Here is a 19,816-nt window from a genome sequence, read left to right on the forward strand (position 1 = left end):
TCTCAAATTTGCAGGGTAGCTTTGTCTCAACATATTATAGCCAGATCCTGGTGCACAACTTCATCCCACGCTTCTATTTCAAGTTATAACCATTTCTTTTCTACTTTTACACTTAGTCTTAAAACACATAATTCAACCATTTTCCATTCTAAAAGAGGGGTTAGCTTGTCATCTTCACACCATTATCAATTCATTTAGTATTCAATCTCTTTCCTAAGAGATTGGATGTAGTGAATCCCCCCCCCCTCTTTTAATTTAATGTGGATAAAGTGTTTGAAGGGAAATCCGTAGTGAAACTTTCATCTCTCCTCGGAGGGAAGAAAAGCTTTCCTCTTGATCTCTCCATCATTCACTTTCCACCCCATTATATTTTGGTGAGCCTGACGTCTTACATGCTTGCCATTTTAAATAATTGCATATTTTTCATTTACCAGTTTAATTTTTTTGCAAAATTAGTGGTTAATTAATTCAAACCTAATTTTTAAAATTGAAATTGAGCTTGTGTCTTGTAAAAATTGCTTGCTATTGTATTAGATCTAAAAATTGTTTTGTTTGTCAAATTCAATTTCTTCATTATCTTGTTCAATTTGCCAATCAAATTCACAAAATTAAGAGGTTAATTGTCAAAACCCTAATTTTCAAAAATCATCTTGAAATTGTGGAAAAATGGAATTTCCATTTGATTTTCAGATTTGTGACTGTTTTCAGACTTATCCTCTTTCCTAAAAATCAAAATTTCAATTTCCCTCCTTTTTCAAAATTCAAAATTTCAAAAATTAAGTGGTTAGGTCCTAAAACCCTAATTTTCAAATTTAATTGGATTTTGTGAAAATTTCAATCAATTTCAGTTTTCTAAACATTTTTCAAGGTGTCCTTATCCATTAGGTTTGACCCTTTTTCAAATTTGCCATTCAATTCCTCTCTTTTTTCAAAACCCTAATAAGGTCCTATTTTCACATTCAAACCTTATTTTCACCTATATAGAGATCATAAAATCCACCAATTTTTAGGGGTTAGCCTTAAAATCATCGTAACTTTCCATCCTGAAAAATTTCAAAAAAAGTTGGTTGAAACATGTGCACTTTCAACACGGTCCCCGATTTTTTTCTAAAATTTTGGGAGACTGTTATGACTGTATTTAATAGCTTAAATCCAGAAGATTGGCTGATTTTGTCGACTTTTGATTTCTCTAAAATAAAAAATACCTTCAAAATTCAACAATTCAAATTTCAAGAATTTTTTTTAGAAATTAAGGGGTTAATTATAATCTGCCCTGATTTTAAAAAACTCTGATTTTGTCAATTTTAAAATTAAGTGGTATCCCATTGGCCCTTATTTTAAATTCCAATTTCCTTTCATTTATCATAAAATTATTGTTGGAAATTGTGTCATTTTCTTCTTTCAACAAAGTTCAAATTATTTAATCATTATTTTCCCAAATTCTGCATTATTCTATTTTTGTAAACTTTGTTCCAATAATTCAAAATTCAAATCCAAAATTTCAAATTTTCTCTCTAGTGCATGAGTTTTACCACTATTAGTCCTACCTATACTATCCCCATTAGATGAAGTATTAGAATTAAGGTTTCCCAAGGTTTAATTACCGAGGAGATGGAGCATAATTTGGGTGACTTCTTTAATGAGGATAATGATAATTCTTCCCATCCTAATTATGTCCCTATCTATCCAATTGATGAATCCCATGATGAACAAGAAGAAGCTTTGACTAGAGTTTCCATAAATCAACTTTCAAAATTGGACAATCAATTTGTTAACTTTCAACAATGGATGTCCCAACAATACCCTAATAGTGAATCTCTTCCATTAATTGAAGATCTTAAACGCATGATTCAAAATGATAAGAATGGAATTGATATATTGCATGTCATTGCTCATATTGTAAATTTCAATGTCATGCCTATAAAGAGTTGTACCTAAATGCTAGGTTATTCACAACCTTCAACACAAATCAATTCTTCTATTCCTTTGACTACTCCTATGACTAGTGTTCCTACTTGTACCTCAAACATCATGGCTACTTCAACTCAAAATGTCATTCCTACAACAATGGGTCATGGGGGCAATCTTTCTTCTTCATTTAATCTTCCATCTTTACCTATGTCTTCAATAATTATTCCTATTATCCCTCAACAAATCAATGTGTACTTGGTGAACTTGGCTTTGCTTTGTGATTTTGGTATCCTTGTTTTTCATGATTCGTAGTTAGGGGAACCTCGCTACTTGCAGTCATGGTTTTCTCTTGTTGGTCTTCCTTTTTACTTTGTCAATCAAAGTTGTAAGATCCTTACTCCACTGGGGGCTTGGTGTATCTTGCCTCCTTGACGTGGTAGAAGTCTTTCAATCTTGTTTCCTTGTACTTTACCGACTGTATGGGTGTACGCTTATACTCCCACTAAAGTGGGGGCTAAATGTAGTGTCCTAAAATTGTGACTCTTGCATTTTTTGACCACGTTAGGGTCTTCACGTCGGCAAATTGAATCCCCAAGCCTGATTAGAGACCCGAGACTTGCTCAATCCCTAAAAACTGCACTTTTCCTACCCCCACACTACTTGAACCTACTTCTTGTCCTGAGATAAGAGCAGGGTAGGGGCATCATGCCCCTGTCCTTGCCTTATTGTCAGGTCCCTTCATTCAAAATGTGCATTGGTCTTTGCATTTTTAGCGGGAAAATTTTCCCTGTGTCGGCCTATGACAAAAAATCAGCCTATTAACCCTAATTGATGAATATATATGTCATATTTGCCCTCCCATTTGCATAAGTGGCAAAAAAGGTGAAAATTGGCATAAGTTCGGATACATGAGATCGTTCATTCAAGCATTCAAGAGCATTCAAGGATTCCTTTCAAGCATTGAGCATTCTCAAGTCTCCCTTCAAGGCTAGGTGTTGCATTCAAGTCAAGGATTCAACCATTGAAGAGGAGATCCCTTTCAACATTAGATTTCACACAAGCAATTCTATCTACAACCTCCCTTGAGGTGAATTAAATTTCAGTCTTTCATTTACATTTACTTGGAAGTAATTTCTTTCATCATTTGGTTAATTCCAAAACTGGGGTTTGACCTGAAGGCAAACCCCCAATCCTAACCCCTTTCCCTCTCTTTTCTGTGTGTAGGTTGCAGGTGCACAACTGTATTTGCAAATTCAGACTCCATTCATAGAGGCGAATAAACCATTTTAATTTTGCAGATTTTTCGGAGGACTATGTGCACTTTCAACACGGTCTCGACAATTTTTCCTCAAATTTGTAGGGCAGCTTCATCTCAACATATTATAGCCAGATCCAGGTGCACAACTTCATCCCACGCTTCTATTTAAAGTTATAACCAATTCTTTTCTACTTTTACACTTAGTCTCAAAACACACAATTCAACCATTTTCCATTCTAAAAGAGGGGTTAGCTTGTCATCTTCACACCATTATCAATTCATTTAGTATTCAATCTCTTTCCTAAGAGATTGGATCTAGTGAATTTCCCCCCTTTTAAATATAATGTGGATAAAGTGTTTGAAGAGAAATCTGCAGTGAAACTTTCATCTCTCCTCAGAGGGAAGAAAAGCTTTCCTCTTGATCTCTGCATCATTCACATTCCACCTCATTACATTTTTGTGAGCCCAACATCTTACATGCTTGACATTTCAAATAATTGCATATTTTTAGTTTACAAGTTTAATTTTTCTGCAAAATTAGTGGTTAATTAATTCAAAACCCCGGTTTTTAAAATTGAAAATGAACTTGTGTCTTGTAAAAATTGCTTGCTATTGTCTTAGATCTAAAAATTGCTTTGTTTGTCAAATTCAATTTCTTCATTATCTTGTTCAATTTGCAAATCAAATTCACAAAATTAAAAGGTTAATTGTCAAAACCCTAATTTTCAAAAATCATCTTGAAATTGTGCAAAAATTGAATTTCCATTTGATTTTCAGATTTGTGACTATTTTTAGACTTACCATCTTTCCTAAAAATTAAAATTTCAATTTCCCTCCTTTTTCAAAATTCAAAATTTTAAAAATTAAGTGGTTAGGTCCTAAAACCCTAATTTTCAAATTTAATTGGATTTTGTGCAAATTTACATCAATTTCAGTTTTCTAAATATTTTTCAAGGTGTCCCTATCCATTAGGTTTGACCCTTTTGAAATTTGCCATTCAATTCCTCATTTTTTTCAAAACCCTAATAGGATCCTATTTTCACATTCAAACCTTATTTTCACCTATCTAGAGATCATCAAATCCACCAATATTTTGGGGTTAGCTTTAAAATCATCGTAACTTTCCTCCCTGAAAATTTTGAAAAAAGTTGGTCGGACTGTGTGCACTTTCAACACGGTCCCCGACTTTTTTTCTGAAATTTTGGGAGACTGTTATGACTATATTTAATAGCTTAAATCCAGAAGATTGACTGATTTTGTCGACTTTTGATTTTTCTAAAATTAAAAATACCTTCAAAATTCAACATTTCAAATTTCAAGATTTTTTTTAGAAATTAAGGGGTTAATTATAATCTGCCTTGATTTAAAAAAATTCTGATTTTGTTAGTTTTAAAATTAAGTGGTATCCCATTGGTCCTAATTTTAAATTCCAATTTTCTGTCATTTATCATAAAATTATTGTTGGAAATTGTGTCATTTTCTTCTTTCAACAAAGTTCAAATTGTTTAATCATTATTTTCCGAGATTTTGCATTATTCTATTTTTGTAAACTATGTTCCTATAATTCAAAATTCAAATCCAAAATTTCAAATTTTACCTCTAGTGCATGAGTTTTACCACTATTAGTCCTACCTATATTATCCTCATTAGACGAAGTATTAGAATTAAGGCTTCCCAAGGTTTAATTACCGAGGAGATGGAGCATAATTTGGGTGACTTCTATACACACACACACACACACATAGAGGATAATGGTAATTCTTCCCATCCTAATCATGTCACTATCTATCCAATTGATGAATCCCAAGATGAACAAGAAGAAGCTTTGACTAGAGTTTCCATAGATCCACTTTCAAAATTGGACAATCAATTTGATAAATTTCAACAATGGGTGTCCCAAGAGTACCCTAATAGTGAAACTCTTCCATTAATTGAAGGGCTTAAACACATGATTCAAAATGATAAGAATGAAATTGATATATTGTGTGGCATTACTCATACTGTTGATTCCAATGTCATGCCTATAAAGAGTTATGCCGAAACCCTACGTTATTCACAACCTTCGACACAAATCAATTCTTCTATTCCTTTGACTACTCCTATGACTAGTGTTCCTACTTTTACCTCAAACATCATGTCTAATTCAACTCAAAATGTCATTCCTACAACAATGGGTCATGGGGGAAATTTCTCTTCTTCATTTAATCTTCCATCTTTACCTATGTCTTCAATAAGTATTCCTATTATCCCTCAACCAATCAATGTGTACTTGGTGAACTTGGCTTCACTTTGTGATTTTGGTATCCTTGCTTTTCATGACTCATAGTAAGGGGAACCTTGCTACTTGCAGTCATGGTTTTCTCTTCTTGATCTTCCCATTTACTTTGTCAATCGAATTCGTAAGATCCTTAGTCCACTGGGGGCTTGGTGTATCTTGCCTCCTTGATGTGGTAGAAGCCTTTCAATCTTGTTTCCTTTTACTTTACTAGTAGTATGGGCGTATGCTTATATTCCCGCTAAAGTGGGGATAAATGTAGTATCATAAAATTGTGATCCTTGCAATTTTCTACCATGTTAGGGTCTTCACGTTGGCGAATTGAATCCTCAAACCTGATCGGAAACCTGAGACTTGCTCAATCCTCAAAAAATGCACTTTTTTTGACCCCGCACTACATGAATCTACTTCTTGTCCTAAGATAAGGGTAGGACAGGGGCGTGGCGCCCCTATCCCCCCTAGGATAGAGGCATGGTGCCCCTATCCTTGTCCTATTTTTGGGCCCCTTCATTCAAAATGTGCATTGTTCTTTGCATTTTCAGCGGGGAAACTTTCCCTATGTCAGCCTATGATGAAAAATCAACCTATTAACCCTAATTAAGGAAGATATATGTCGTATTTCCCCTCCCATTTGCATAAGTGGAGAAAAGGTAAAAATTGGCATAAGTTCGTATACATGAGATCACGCATTCAAGCATTCAAGAAAATTCAAGCATTCCTTTCAAGCATTGAGCATTCTCAAGTCTCCCTTCAAGGCTAGGTGTTGCATTCAAGTCAAGGATTCAACAATTGAAGAGGAGATCCCTTTCAACATTCAATTTCACACAAGCAATTCTATCTCCAACCTCCCTTGAGGCGAATTACATTTCAGTCTTTCATTTACATTTACTTGCAAGTAATTTCTTTCATCATTTGGTTAATTCCAAAACCGGGGTTTGACCTGGAGGCAAACCCCTAATCCCAACCCCTTTTCCTCTCTTTTCTATGTGTAGGTTGCAGGCGCACAACTGTATTTGTAGATTTGGACTCCATTCATAGAGGTAGAAAAACCCTTTTCATTTCGTGGATTTTTCGAAGGACCGTGTGCACTTTCAACATGGTCCTGACAACTTTTTCTTAAATTGATAGGGTAGCTTCATCTCGACATATTATAGCTAGATCCAGGTGCACAACTTCATCCCATTCTTCTATTTCAAGTTATAACTAGTTCTTTTCTACTTTTACACTTATTCTCAAAACATATAATTCAACCATTTTCTATTCTAAAAGAGGGGTTAGCTTGTCATCTACACACCATTATAAATTTATTTAGTATTCAATCTCTTTCCTAAGAGATTGGATCTAGTGAATTTACCCCCCTCTTTTAAATGTAATGTGGATAAAGTGTTTGAAGGGAAATCTGTAGTGAAACTTTCATCTCTCCTCAGAGGGAAGAAAAACTTTCCTCTTGATCTCTCCATCATTCATTTTCCACCCCATTACAGGAGTGAATCTTATAGATCTAGCCACAATCCAAATAGGGAAAGAGCTGAAATTCTTATTAGATTCATTGGTTGTTGATAGTTATCCTCTTTCTTAGTTGAATTTGGAAGGTAATTGTGAATTCTAGATAAAAGCATGAATAATTGAAGGAAAACATTGAAAATGAATTGCTATAAATATCCCATGGAACCACAAACTGAAATTTGGGTAAAATAATATGTTTAGACCTATTTCTAGAAGTTTGGCCTTATTTTTCAAGATCAGGTAGCATAGTTTCACCCTAATCCTCCAAAATTTTCTTTGTCAAAAGATAAAGATGTTCATCATTGTTGATTCTGTTGGAATTCCCGAGTACAACTCCTAAACCTTGATGAAGTTGTGTTTGATCCCTATGCAAAGGTTTTATGGTTTCATGTAGAATATCTTCAAAGAAGGTTGATAGGATGCCATCTCGAATTAATAATTTGAGTTCACTTCTACTCCAATGCTTGATGAATGAGTAATTGCTTGCTCACTTGAATTGAATTAGGATCATAATTTTTCCTCTTGAAAAAATTAGGTTTTATATGAGAGGGGTAGACCTCCTTTTATACTTGACTACCCAAAAATTGGTTAAATTTTTGGAGTAGGTTGACACAGGATCAAATTTCTTGCTTGTTTGAGATATCCATTGTGGGGACCTAAAATAGGCACTAATTGAGAGGACCAAGGTGTTGGGTGCCTTGGTACTGAGTAAGGACTAGGATACCCAGTGCCCCAGTCCTGCCAATCAAGACTCAAGCTTGGAAGAAAGGAAAGGAAGAAGGCGACAATGTAGGATTCTAGGTGGTATGAGAAGAATCAGAATAGGCATTGGGCATCAGAAGCTGAAGCACGAAGGTGAGGTATAAGAGGATGAAATTGTATACAGATATGATTTACGATGCTACATATAATGCCTGTCAAAATACCCTAGTGAAATACACCTAAATTAACTACAAATAGAGATAATTTTTTTTAAAAAAGCTCATCTACTAAACAACATATACATCTATATCATCCATCTAATGCATATCAAATATTTCATCTACTAAATGCATCATTACAAATTACATCTTAATCTTAATTACCACATTACATAACACATCATAATATAATTTACGCAAGCAAAATAACATATCATATCATAGTTTCCCCTAGGGTATCTGAACGTCACTACTTAAGAGTAACATCCTATGGTCTAGGTTCATTTTAAGCACCAATACCAAATGTTCCTAATTCCATATAATGCATCTATTCTATCATCATAAAGCTAACACATATCCTTCCTCACATCATGATACTAATTCCATAATCAATCATTACTTCCATTAAAACTACCTTATATCTAGGAATCTTATGGATAACCTTAGGATTACTTTCATGTACAGTTACATTAACATACATCCATGATATCTAATCAAAGTACATATTCCATCTAAGAATCATACATCAACTTCTTTAAACATACAATAGGACAACTTGTGTCACATTCAAGAATATCATTTTATTACATACAATTTCTAGTCTTACAATGTCACATTACATAGATTCACTTTTACAAGGTACATGATCGTTTCCTTAATACAATGCCATCATGAAAACATGAGTAATACAATACATATAATTAGTTGCAATTATTCTCACATAATGAAGAGCAATATAATCCACATCCACGCACACAACTCCAATGAAGAATATCCCAATGGGAGAAGGCATCAAACCACCCGACCATGTAGAACCAAATAGGAACCACCCCCCCTGCTAGGAGATGATGTGGGGTTCCAACACTAAATCAAGACCTAGGATGACACCTAACAACCATGAGACTCAATATAGAACATAATGAACTCAACAAACAATAATCACATGACAACACAAGGCTAAAATAAATAATAGACTCTTCTAGAGGCATATAATAAAATCATGGCATATGGACATGGTCACATGTAGGAATGGAGTGTCATCACATGATGTTCTCATATAGAAGGGAATATAGCCATCCTTACTAGTCATGCTCCTATGTGATAGCCTCACAAAGAAGGTAAGTATGCACCCATAGTAGACATGTATGCTATCCTCACAAAGAAGAGCAATACATACTCCTAATAGTCATACAAGCTACCCTCACAAAAGAAGGGTGAAAACAATCCCTTAACAAACATGTGGAGCCATCTCAACCTATGTGAGTACAAGGGAGATTGGGTTTCCATCTCATATGGCGCAGCCAAATATAATTATATTATTAGGTGAAACCCAAACCCAATCAATTATTAAATGTTATCATTAAATTATAAAAAGGAAAACTCCCATTGTGCCCTGGCGGTCTAGGTGCCAAACAACCTAACTCGTGTGACCTCGTTCATCACAAGGAATCCAACTCCCCCTAATCATATGATAATCCATAGGATAACACATGAAATGACATCACAACACATGAAATAATTCTCACAAAAGGCCATCAAGAACACATAACATCACTGAGCACATACTGTACATAGAGCATACAAATGAACCATTACAAGCATATGGCCTTCACAAATGCCTCATAGGCATAATACCAAAGAAAGAAAATGAAACATAAGTGCATAATAAACTACTTCAAATACTCAACACCGAGGTACAAAACATCCCACCTGACTCATAGAAACAATCCTCAAACAACAAGGTAAGAACCTCTTGCTGGAGTAAACTTTTGCATAAGGAAACTCCTCAATGGTAGGGCATGATTCCACTTATCAGAGCACAAAATACATCATGAAACATCATCTAACATCATGAACCAATTAAAATTTCTCAACATAGACTTCACATGCCTTTGGGAACATCACACAATCCATACAAGGACTTTACAACACTAAAATTGACCTTTCTGGGCATTCCAGACTAGTTCAGCTCTCTTGGTATGCACAATGGTGTTCCTGGTTTGTAGGGTGGCATTTATGGGACATTTCCTATTGTTCTTGGTTCATTGCACAACATTTATGGTCCATTGGTCAACACTTTGGGTCCACAGGTCAGCTTCCTCAATCTGTAGGTTAGCTCTCCTAGTTAGTTTGTCACCTCTCTGGGTCTGAACTATGGCATTCCTTATGTGCATAGCAAAATTATTGGTAGATAGGGTGGCATTTATGGTAGTTTTGGTGGCATTTTTGGTAAAGTGTACAATATCTCAAGTTTGAAGGATCCTGAAGGTAAGGTAACTGCCCAAATTGACTCAGAAGACAAAAATGACTTCAAGGGCATGACCAGGAGGTTGGATAAACATACGAAGGGGTGTACATATGGTTTATGCATCAAATGAAACTCACAATAATGAGTTTACAACTCAATGGATAAGCATTAAGGCTAAAACTGCATTTTAGATTCAAAGAGCAAAGGATAGAACCCAATCTCTGCATAGGCCAAAAGACCTGAACCAAAACATTTTCAAACACTCCAATACTCCAAAAACATGATTACAAAGTTTTGAACATGACATGGACACTCATTGTAAGCTTCAGGAGCTCTTACAATGCTACTGACACATTCAAACCAATAAAACAACTCCTATCTCAACAAGGAGTTCACAAGAGAACATTACTCAAACATATATCCAATGCCTCCAAGAAATGCACTTAAAACATACAAGAGACATGAACAGACATATGTACAGGATCCATTATAATTTTTAACAATATTTTAGAGATGTAACATTTCCAAAAAATGCACTTAAGATAATTTCACAGAGAACATTCTCAATGACATTTCAAAAAAGAGAATCAATCTTTCCCTACAAAGCTAACCGTTCCCTTATCAACCCAAAATAGAATAGTCCCCAATCAATCTTTGAGTTGTAGACATGGAAAACATATTTTCTTAGGAAGGAAGCATTCTCTAAAAATATGAATGTAAAAATTAAAAATCCACCGACCTTCAAATCGCAACCCATAAGAGTCGAATCGAAGAAGAAGAAATGTTGAATCCAAAACCACTCCAAAATATTCAATCCAAACCAAAAAACATGAATCCAAAATCCAAAATAGTGCCCGCTGGTAACCCTCAAACAACTACAGGAAGCCAAATAAAAAGATTTCCAGCAAAAACTCTCGACCAATCAAATAAATCCATAAAAACAATATTTCTTACCTATCATGTATAGTTCCAAGGTAAAAATATTTATTATATTTTCTACCAAAAAATTTTAATTCACCCAATCAATTAGGAGGGTAGGTAAAATTAACTTTATTTATTTTTACACCTCCCATGCATAGTAAAAGCAATATAATAATATTATTACTTTTTAGGAGTGTAAGAATAGAAATAGGCTTTACTCTTTTATAATTATTAATTAATCAAAATTAACTCTATGACTATATCTAAAATAAATTAAGATTAATCAATCAATAATAAATCAAAAGGATAAAAATAATAAAATAAAATAATAGCCAATAAATCAATTAAATAAATAACAATCAATTAATCTAAAATAAAATAATTAATTAATAAATCAAACATTAATAAATTTAATAATAATCAATCAAACATCCATTAATTAATTAATTAATTATAACTTTATTAACTATTACTCAACATTAATTAATTAATTAAATAAACATCATCCAACTATAGGATAATTAATTCAATCTATGATAAATCACACACACACATAACCAACTTGACAAAGCTAGAACGAGATACCGACTCAAGACTAGTCAACACTTACACTCGACAAGATTGACAAGGTGAACATACTAGACCATGAGTAGGTGAGGGAAAACCAAGTCATCTCCATCAACTATCATTGGGATTAGGATACACTCAGACCTGTGAGACCAGGTGGAGTCGATGTCTGGTACCTGCAATCCAGCATCCACCGATAAACACAAAAGAATATATATATATATATATATATATATATATATATATATATATATATATATATATATATACACAATATCATAGTAGCATGCAAGTGAAAAAGAATCGCAACACGTTATCATGCTCACAATGAGTAATAAGGCATCATCCCTTCCACGAAGACAATCATCCAATACAAATACATCTCATAAAATCATCATCATGAAGTAGGGTTAGTATCATCATCATATATCATGAAATCATATAAATCACATAAGAATCTCGAATACATTTAAGTCCATCAAGTAATACCATCCATCGAATAATCATAACATGTCATCCATCACATAAATCATCAAAAGTCCTCAATATATCATATGTCCATATAGCATCATAAATGTCTACTGCATAGGAATAAAGACATAATCATCATCAAAATATCATCATAAGTCTAGATAATTCTATCGAATCGTGAATCAAAATTTAAATCTAGGAGGGACACTACATGCTCCCCCCCTTTGCCTAGGCTTACTACTCGAAGCCTGACAACAAATAGGAGTACAACTCTCTCATTCGTGCTGCATCCTCCCATGTCACTGAAGAATCATCACTTGGGTCCCATTGGACCCTTACCTACTCCATGAGCAGATGCTTGAGGGTCAGACCTCGATGCTGAAGAATGTGCACGAACTCCAGAGAAAGTTGCTTGTCCTCGACCTGCAATGCATGCCAATCCAAAACATGCAATATATCAGGATGATAAAGCTTCCAAAAAGATACATGAAATACATCATGGATACAAGACAAGTTGGGCAGTAAGGCAAGGTGATATGCTACAGGACCAATCTTCTCCAAAATCTCAAAAGGTCCTACAAATTGAGGTGCCAACTTAGAGCCTTTACCATAAGGGATTGGAATCTTTCATAGACACACTATAAAAAATACTTTATCCCCAACCATAAACTACCTCTACACATGGTGAGCATCTGCATATTTCTTTTGTCTAGCCTGTGTCACTGCCAAATGCTCTCTGATATGCATCACCTGTTACTCCATGTCCTACACATCTCTGAACCAAGTAGTACTCTATCCTCTAATCTGTCCCAACTCAAGGGTGTATGGCAAGACCTACCATATAATTCCTTGAAAGGAGACATGCCAATCGAACTATGATACCCATTATTATAGGAAAACTCTACTAAATGAATATACTCCTCCCATCTAGACTGTTGATCCATGACATACATCCTCAACATATCCTCCAATGCTTGATTCACTGTCTCTATTTGACCATCTGTCTCTGGATGATGTGTTGAACTAAAGTTCAGTTGTGCTCCCAAATCATGCTGAAGAGCCATCCCCAATGCCAAGGTTAATACTAGATCATGATCTGAAATGATCCATCAAGGAATACCATGCAACCTCACAATCCTCTCCATGAAGATATGAGACACTCACACTACTGCATACGAAGATCTGATCGGTAAGAAATGTGCCACCTTGGTCAACCTATCAACAATGACCATAATAGCATCATGCCAATGCAAAGACATAAGAAAACTAGCAATTAAATCTATGGATATAATGTCCCATTTCCACCCTGAAACTAGGCTCAACTACAACAAACCTACTGGATGTTGGTGCTCTGCCTTCATGCACTGACACTCTAGGAAATATGCCACATAATCAGCTACGTCTCTCCTCATACCTGCCCAATGATATAACTATCACAAATCTGCGTGTGTCTTCTTGACACCTGGATGTGCCAAGTAAGGTGCATAATGGGCCTTAGATAAGATCAAGGCTCTAAGACCATCTGAAGATGGAACATATATGCATCCCAAATGTCGAAGAAGACCATCTGACTCCAAGGAATAACCTGCCTATCTGCCATCCAAAGCTCTCCCTGATGCAATCTCTGCACTGACCTCCTGATACCAACTGTCTAAAGGTAGAGGACTAAGAATCCTGCTCTTCTAATCAACACTAATCAACACCACTGAAACCTCATGCCTCCTGCGACTCAAGGTATCTGCCACCACATTCTCCTTACCCTAGATGTACTTCACCTCAAAATCATACTCACATAAGAACTCCATCCAGCACCACTGCCTAGCATTCAAATTCGGCTGCGTGAAAATGTACTACAAGCTATGGTGATCACTGTGTAGCTCGAATAGATGCCCAAGGAGAAAGTGCCTCCAATGAACCAAAGCATGAACCAAAATCGCAAGGTCTAAATCATGAGTAGATTAATTACACTCATGATCTTTAAGCTTGCGTGACTCATATGCTATCACTCTGCCGTCCTACATAAGGACTGCTTTAAGACCCTCCAAGGATGCATTTGTGCACACCACAAAATCACCTAAAGGATCTGGTACTACAAGAATAGGTGCACTAGTTAGACTCTCCTTAAGGATCCTGAAAGTTGTCTCACACTGATCTGACCATACAAGTTTATTCCCTTTCCTCTAAAGAGAAGTGATGGGATGAGGAATCCTCAAAAAATCCTACACAAATCTGTGATAATATACTGCTAGACCCATGAAAATGTGGACCTCTCCAATATTAGTGGGTGCTGGCCAATCCATAATAGCATGTATCTTAGAAGGATCCACTGCAATGCCCTCTCCTGAAATGACATGTCTGAGATATCCCACTTCTGACTGGAAGAACTCACACTTCACCACATTGGCATACAACTGATTATCTCGCAAACACTGTAACACTTGTGTCATGTGTTGCTCATGTTCCTCTACCGACCTTGAGAAAATCAATATGTCATTAAAGAATACAAGCACAAATATGTCAAGATATGTCCTAAAAACCCCATTCATCAAGCTCATAAAAACTGATGGAGCATTAGTGAGATGAAAAGGTACCACTGTGAACTCATAGTGACCAAATCTAGTGTAAAAAGTGCGATGAATATATTCCTCATGAATCCTCAGCTGGTGATACCCTGACTTAAGGTCTATCTTGGATAAGACCTTTGCATCCTTAATCTGATCAAACAAATGATCAATCTTGGGCAAGAGATATCGGTTCTTCACCGTCACCTTATTAAGCTTCCTGTAATCAATGCATAGCCTAAGAGATCCATCCTTCTTCATCACAAACAATATAGACACACCCCATGGTGAGACATTGGGGTGAATGAATCCCTTAGCTAATAACTCCTCAAGATGCAACCTCAACTCACTCAACTCTTGAGTAGTCATCCGATAAGGAGCCTTTGATATGGGCTCTGCACCTGGAACCAAGTCTATCCGAAAATTGATGTCGCGCTTCAGCGACAAACCTGGAATATCACTAGGAAAGACATCTGAAAACTCCTAAAGAATGGGATGCTGATGAAGGATATCATCATGATTTACTTCCTCATCCAACTTATTCACTCTAACTACAAACAACTGACATCCTCATCGGGCACACTTCTTTAGCTACATGGTGGAAATCATGCGAAGGGAAATAGGTCTCTGAACTCCTACTATCTCCACACTGTTCCCACTATCATCCAAACACTGCACTCTCTTGCCACAACAATCAATACTAGCCTGATGCAACTCAAGCCAATCCATACCAAACACAACTCCATAAGAAACCAAAGAAAGAACACGAAGATCTACTAAGGTGGTACAAACTGCCAAATCCAACTCACAACCATGCACCATGGAATCAATTGCCACCTTGGACCTCGTAGCAAGCTCAACTTGCCACCTATCACCTTGCTTTGCCATAGCAAGCCCGCATTTCTCTACTACTGAAGAATAAATGAAAGAATCATAAGCACCTAAATCAAATAGCACAGAGCAAGAGATACCACCTATCTCACCTATAGTCTCAACAACTATAGCCTGGTGCTTGGCCTGCCAATTATCAACCGCCGCAAACACATGATGGGGTCTCCTTGCATCACCTATTGTAGGCTAAGAAGTTGCTGGTCTCTATCCTAACATCTGTGTGGATCTCTGAGGACAATGAGATGCATAATGACCAAGTTGTCCACAAGTGAAGCAACTCCCTCTAGTGAATCCCCAAGTCTCTGGAGGTGCACTAGACTACTGAGCACTGCCTCTACTCGACTGTTGAAAACTATGAGTTGGATGAGGAGTTGATAATCTATCATGCTTGCTACCAAAGTCTCTAGCCTACTGATATCTTGAACCACGTGCAAAATTTTGATTCTGAGGAAACTTTTTTCTGATAGCGTGGATCGCTACGAAAAGAAGAGGGATGACCGCTAGCAATGATCGATGATTGCGGCTATGCACTCCTCGCAACTAAGAATGGAGTACTAATTGAATGCACACTTGATGCATGTCCTGATGCTAAAGTCAGGTTCTCCTCTACTAACCATGCCTTCTCTACAACTACCTCCAATGACTTAGGCTCGTGCATCTGAACCTCACCACTGATGAAGTCACTGAGACCTCTAACAAAGTGCCGAATCAACATCGGCTCATCATCATCTATCTTGACATACTGCTTAAGCTCAAAGAACCTCTGCTCGTAATGCTCAAGTGAAAAATCCTGCTACCTCAAGTCATGAAATTCATCTCCCTTCCTCTACCTCCAATGATTTGATAGAAAACAAGCACGAAAAGCGCTCCAAAAATATCTCCCATGAAATAGTAGCAATATCAATACACAGCTTATGCTCCATTGTTTGCCACCATGTCAATGCAAAATTATGAAGATGCATTATTTCACATCTTGCCTTGGTGTTACTACTATATGGGTACATAGAAAAACACTTATTCAAATCTAGTAACCATTTCTCTACCTCCATGCCACTGCTAATACCATCGAAGGTACGAGGACGAGCTCGCAAGAGATCTCTCATGTGGCTAGCTGCATTAGCATCTGGATCCATCTCCACTCTCTTAGGTGGTGAATGTGAACGCTCTCTCTCTCAATAATGAGAATTATGAGATTCCTCCTGATGGTTCCCCTCCTGACCTAGTCCTAATCAATCAAGAAAATTATGCAATGTTGTGACCAACTATGGAACCGCATCACCTCCAAGTTCCTCATGCTGCTAATGATCCTTGTGGTGCGACTCCTCAGAAACATCAAGATGAGGGTTCCTACGAGTACCCATGCAACCTCCACGACCACGTCCATGACCTCTACCTCTAGCAGGCATCTCGTCTAAGCAAGACACAAAAGAACCATAAGCTAATGCTAAAGAAACAAATAATAATAACATAACAAGCAGGGATAAACCGCTGGGCTACCCCATGGTAAGTTCCAACATGCACAATGGGCTCATGTGAAATAAAACTACCCAATGTGTGAACATGGGCTCTGATGCCAGATGTAATGCCCGCCAAAATACCCTAGAGAAATACACCTAAACTAACTACAAATAGAGATAAATTTTTTTTTAAAGCATCTACTAAACAACATATACATCTATATCATCCATCTAATGCATATCAAATACTTCATCTACTAAATTCATCATTACAAATTACATCTTAATCTTAATTACCACATTACATAACACATCATAACATAATTTACGCAAGTGGAATAACATATTATATCATCTTTTCCTCTAAGGTATCTCAACGTCACTACTTAAGAGTAACATCCTATGGTCTAAGTTCATTTAAGCACCAATACCAAATGTTCCTAATTCCACATAATGCATCCATTATATCATCATTAAGCTGACACACATCCTTCCTAACATCATGATACTAATTCCATAATCAATCATTACTTCCATTAAGACTACCTTAGATCTAGGAATTTTATGCATAACCTTAGGATTACTTTCATGTATTGTTACATTAACATACATCCATGATATCTAACAGAGTACATATTCCATCTAAGAATCATACATCAACTTCTTTAAACATACAATAGGACAACTCGTGTCACATTCAAGAATATCATTTTATTACATACGATTTCTAGTCTTACAATGTCACATTACATAGATTCACTTTTACAAGGTACATGATCCTTTCCTTAATACAATGCCATCATGAATACATGAGTAATACAATACATAGAATCAGCTACAATTCTTCTCACATAATGAAGAGCAATAGAATCCACATCCACGCACATAACTCCAATGAAGAATATCCCAATGGGAGAATGCATCAAACCACCTGACCATGTGGAACTAAATAGGAACCACCCCCCCTGCTAGGAGATGACATGGGGTTCCAACACTCACTTAAGACCTAGGATGACACCTAACAACCATGGGACTCAACATAGCACATAATGAACTCAACAAAAAATAATGACATGAAAACACAAGGCTAAAATCAACAATAGTCTCTTCCAGAGGCGTACAATAAAATCATGACATATGGACATGGTCACATGTAGGAATGGAGTGTCATCACATGCTATCCTCATATAGAAGGGAATATAGCCATCCTTACTAGTCATGATCCTACGTGCCAACCTCACAAAGAAGGTAAGTATGGACCCATAGTAGACATGTATTCTATCCTCACAAAGAAGAGAAATCCATACTCCTAATAGTCATACAAGCTACCCTCACAGAAGAAGGGTGAAAAAAATCCCTTAACAGATGTGGAGTCATCTCAACCTATATGAATACAAGGGAGATTGGCTTGACATCTCATAAGGCCCAACCAGATAGAATTATCTTATTAGGTGAAACCCAAACCCAATCAATTATTAAATGTTATCATTGAATTACAAAAAGGAAAACTCTTATTGTGCCCTAACGGTCTAGGTGCCAAACAACCTAACTCATGGGACCCTAGTCATCACAAGGAAGCCTACTCCCCCTAATAATATGATAATCCATAGGGTAACACATAAAATGACATCACAACACATGAAAAAATGCTCACAAGAGGCCTTCCAAAACACATAACATCAGTGAGCACATACTGCACATATAGCATACATATGAACCATTAAAAGCATAGGGGCTTCATAAATGCCTCAAAGACATAATACCAAAGAAAGAACATGAAGCATAAGCACATCATAAACTACTGAAAATCCTGAATAGCGAGGTACAAAACATCCCAATGAAGTCATAGAAACAACCCTCAAACAACGAGGCAAGAACCTCTTGCGGGAGCAAACTTTTGCATAAGGAAACTCCTCAATGGTAGGGCATGATTCCACTTAATAGAGCACACAATACATCATGAAACATCATATAAAATCATGAACCAATTAAAATTTCTCAAAATAGACTTCACATGCCTCTGGGAACATCAGACAATCCATACTAGGACTTTACAACACTAAAATTGACCTTTTTGGGCATTCCGGACTAGTTCAACTCTCTTGGTATGCACAATGGCATTCCTAGTTTGTAGGGTGGCATTTTTGGGATATTTCCTAGTACTTCTGGTTCATTGCAAAAATTTTATTGTCCATTGGTTAGTGTTTTGGGTCCATAGGTCAACTTCCTCATTATGTAGGTTAGCTCTCCTGGTCAGTTTGTTAGTTCTCTGGGTCTAAAATATGGCATTCTTGGTGTGCATAGCAGCATTCCTAGTAGATAGGCTGGCATTTCTAGTAATTTGGGTGGTGTTTTTGGTAAAGTGTGCAATATCTCAAGTTTGAAGGGTCCTAAAGGTAAGGTAACTGCTCAGATTGACTCAGAAGACAAAAATGACCTCATGGGCATGACCAGGAGGTTGGATAAGCATCATAAGGGGTGTACATATGGTTTATGCATCAAATTAAACTCACACGAATTAGTTTGCAACTCAATGGATAAGCATCAAGGCTAAAACTACATTTTAGATTCAAAGAGCAAAGGAGAGAACCCAATCTCTGCATAGGCTAAAAGAACTGAACCAAAACATTTCCAAACACTCCAATTCTCCACAAAAAAGATTACAAATGTCTGAACATGACATGGATACACATTGTGAGCTTTAGGAGCTCTTACAATGCTACCGACACATTCAAACAAAAAAAAAAAATAGCTCCTATCTCAATAAGGAGTTCACAAGAGAACAATACACAAACATATATCCAATGCCTCCAAGAAATACACTTAAAAC

This window comes from Cryptomeria japonica, chromosome 1 (assembly GCF_030272615.1).
Source record: "Cryptomeria japonica chromosome 1, Sugi_1.0, whole genome shotgun sequence".
In the NCBI taxonomy this organism is placed as follows: Eukaryota; Viridiplantae; Streptophyta; class Pinopsida; order Cupressales; family Cupressaceae; genus Cryptomeria; species Cryptomeria japonica.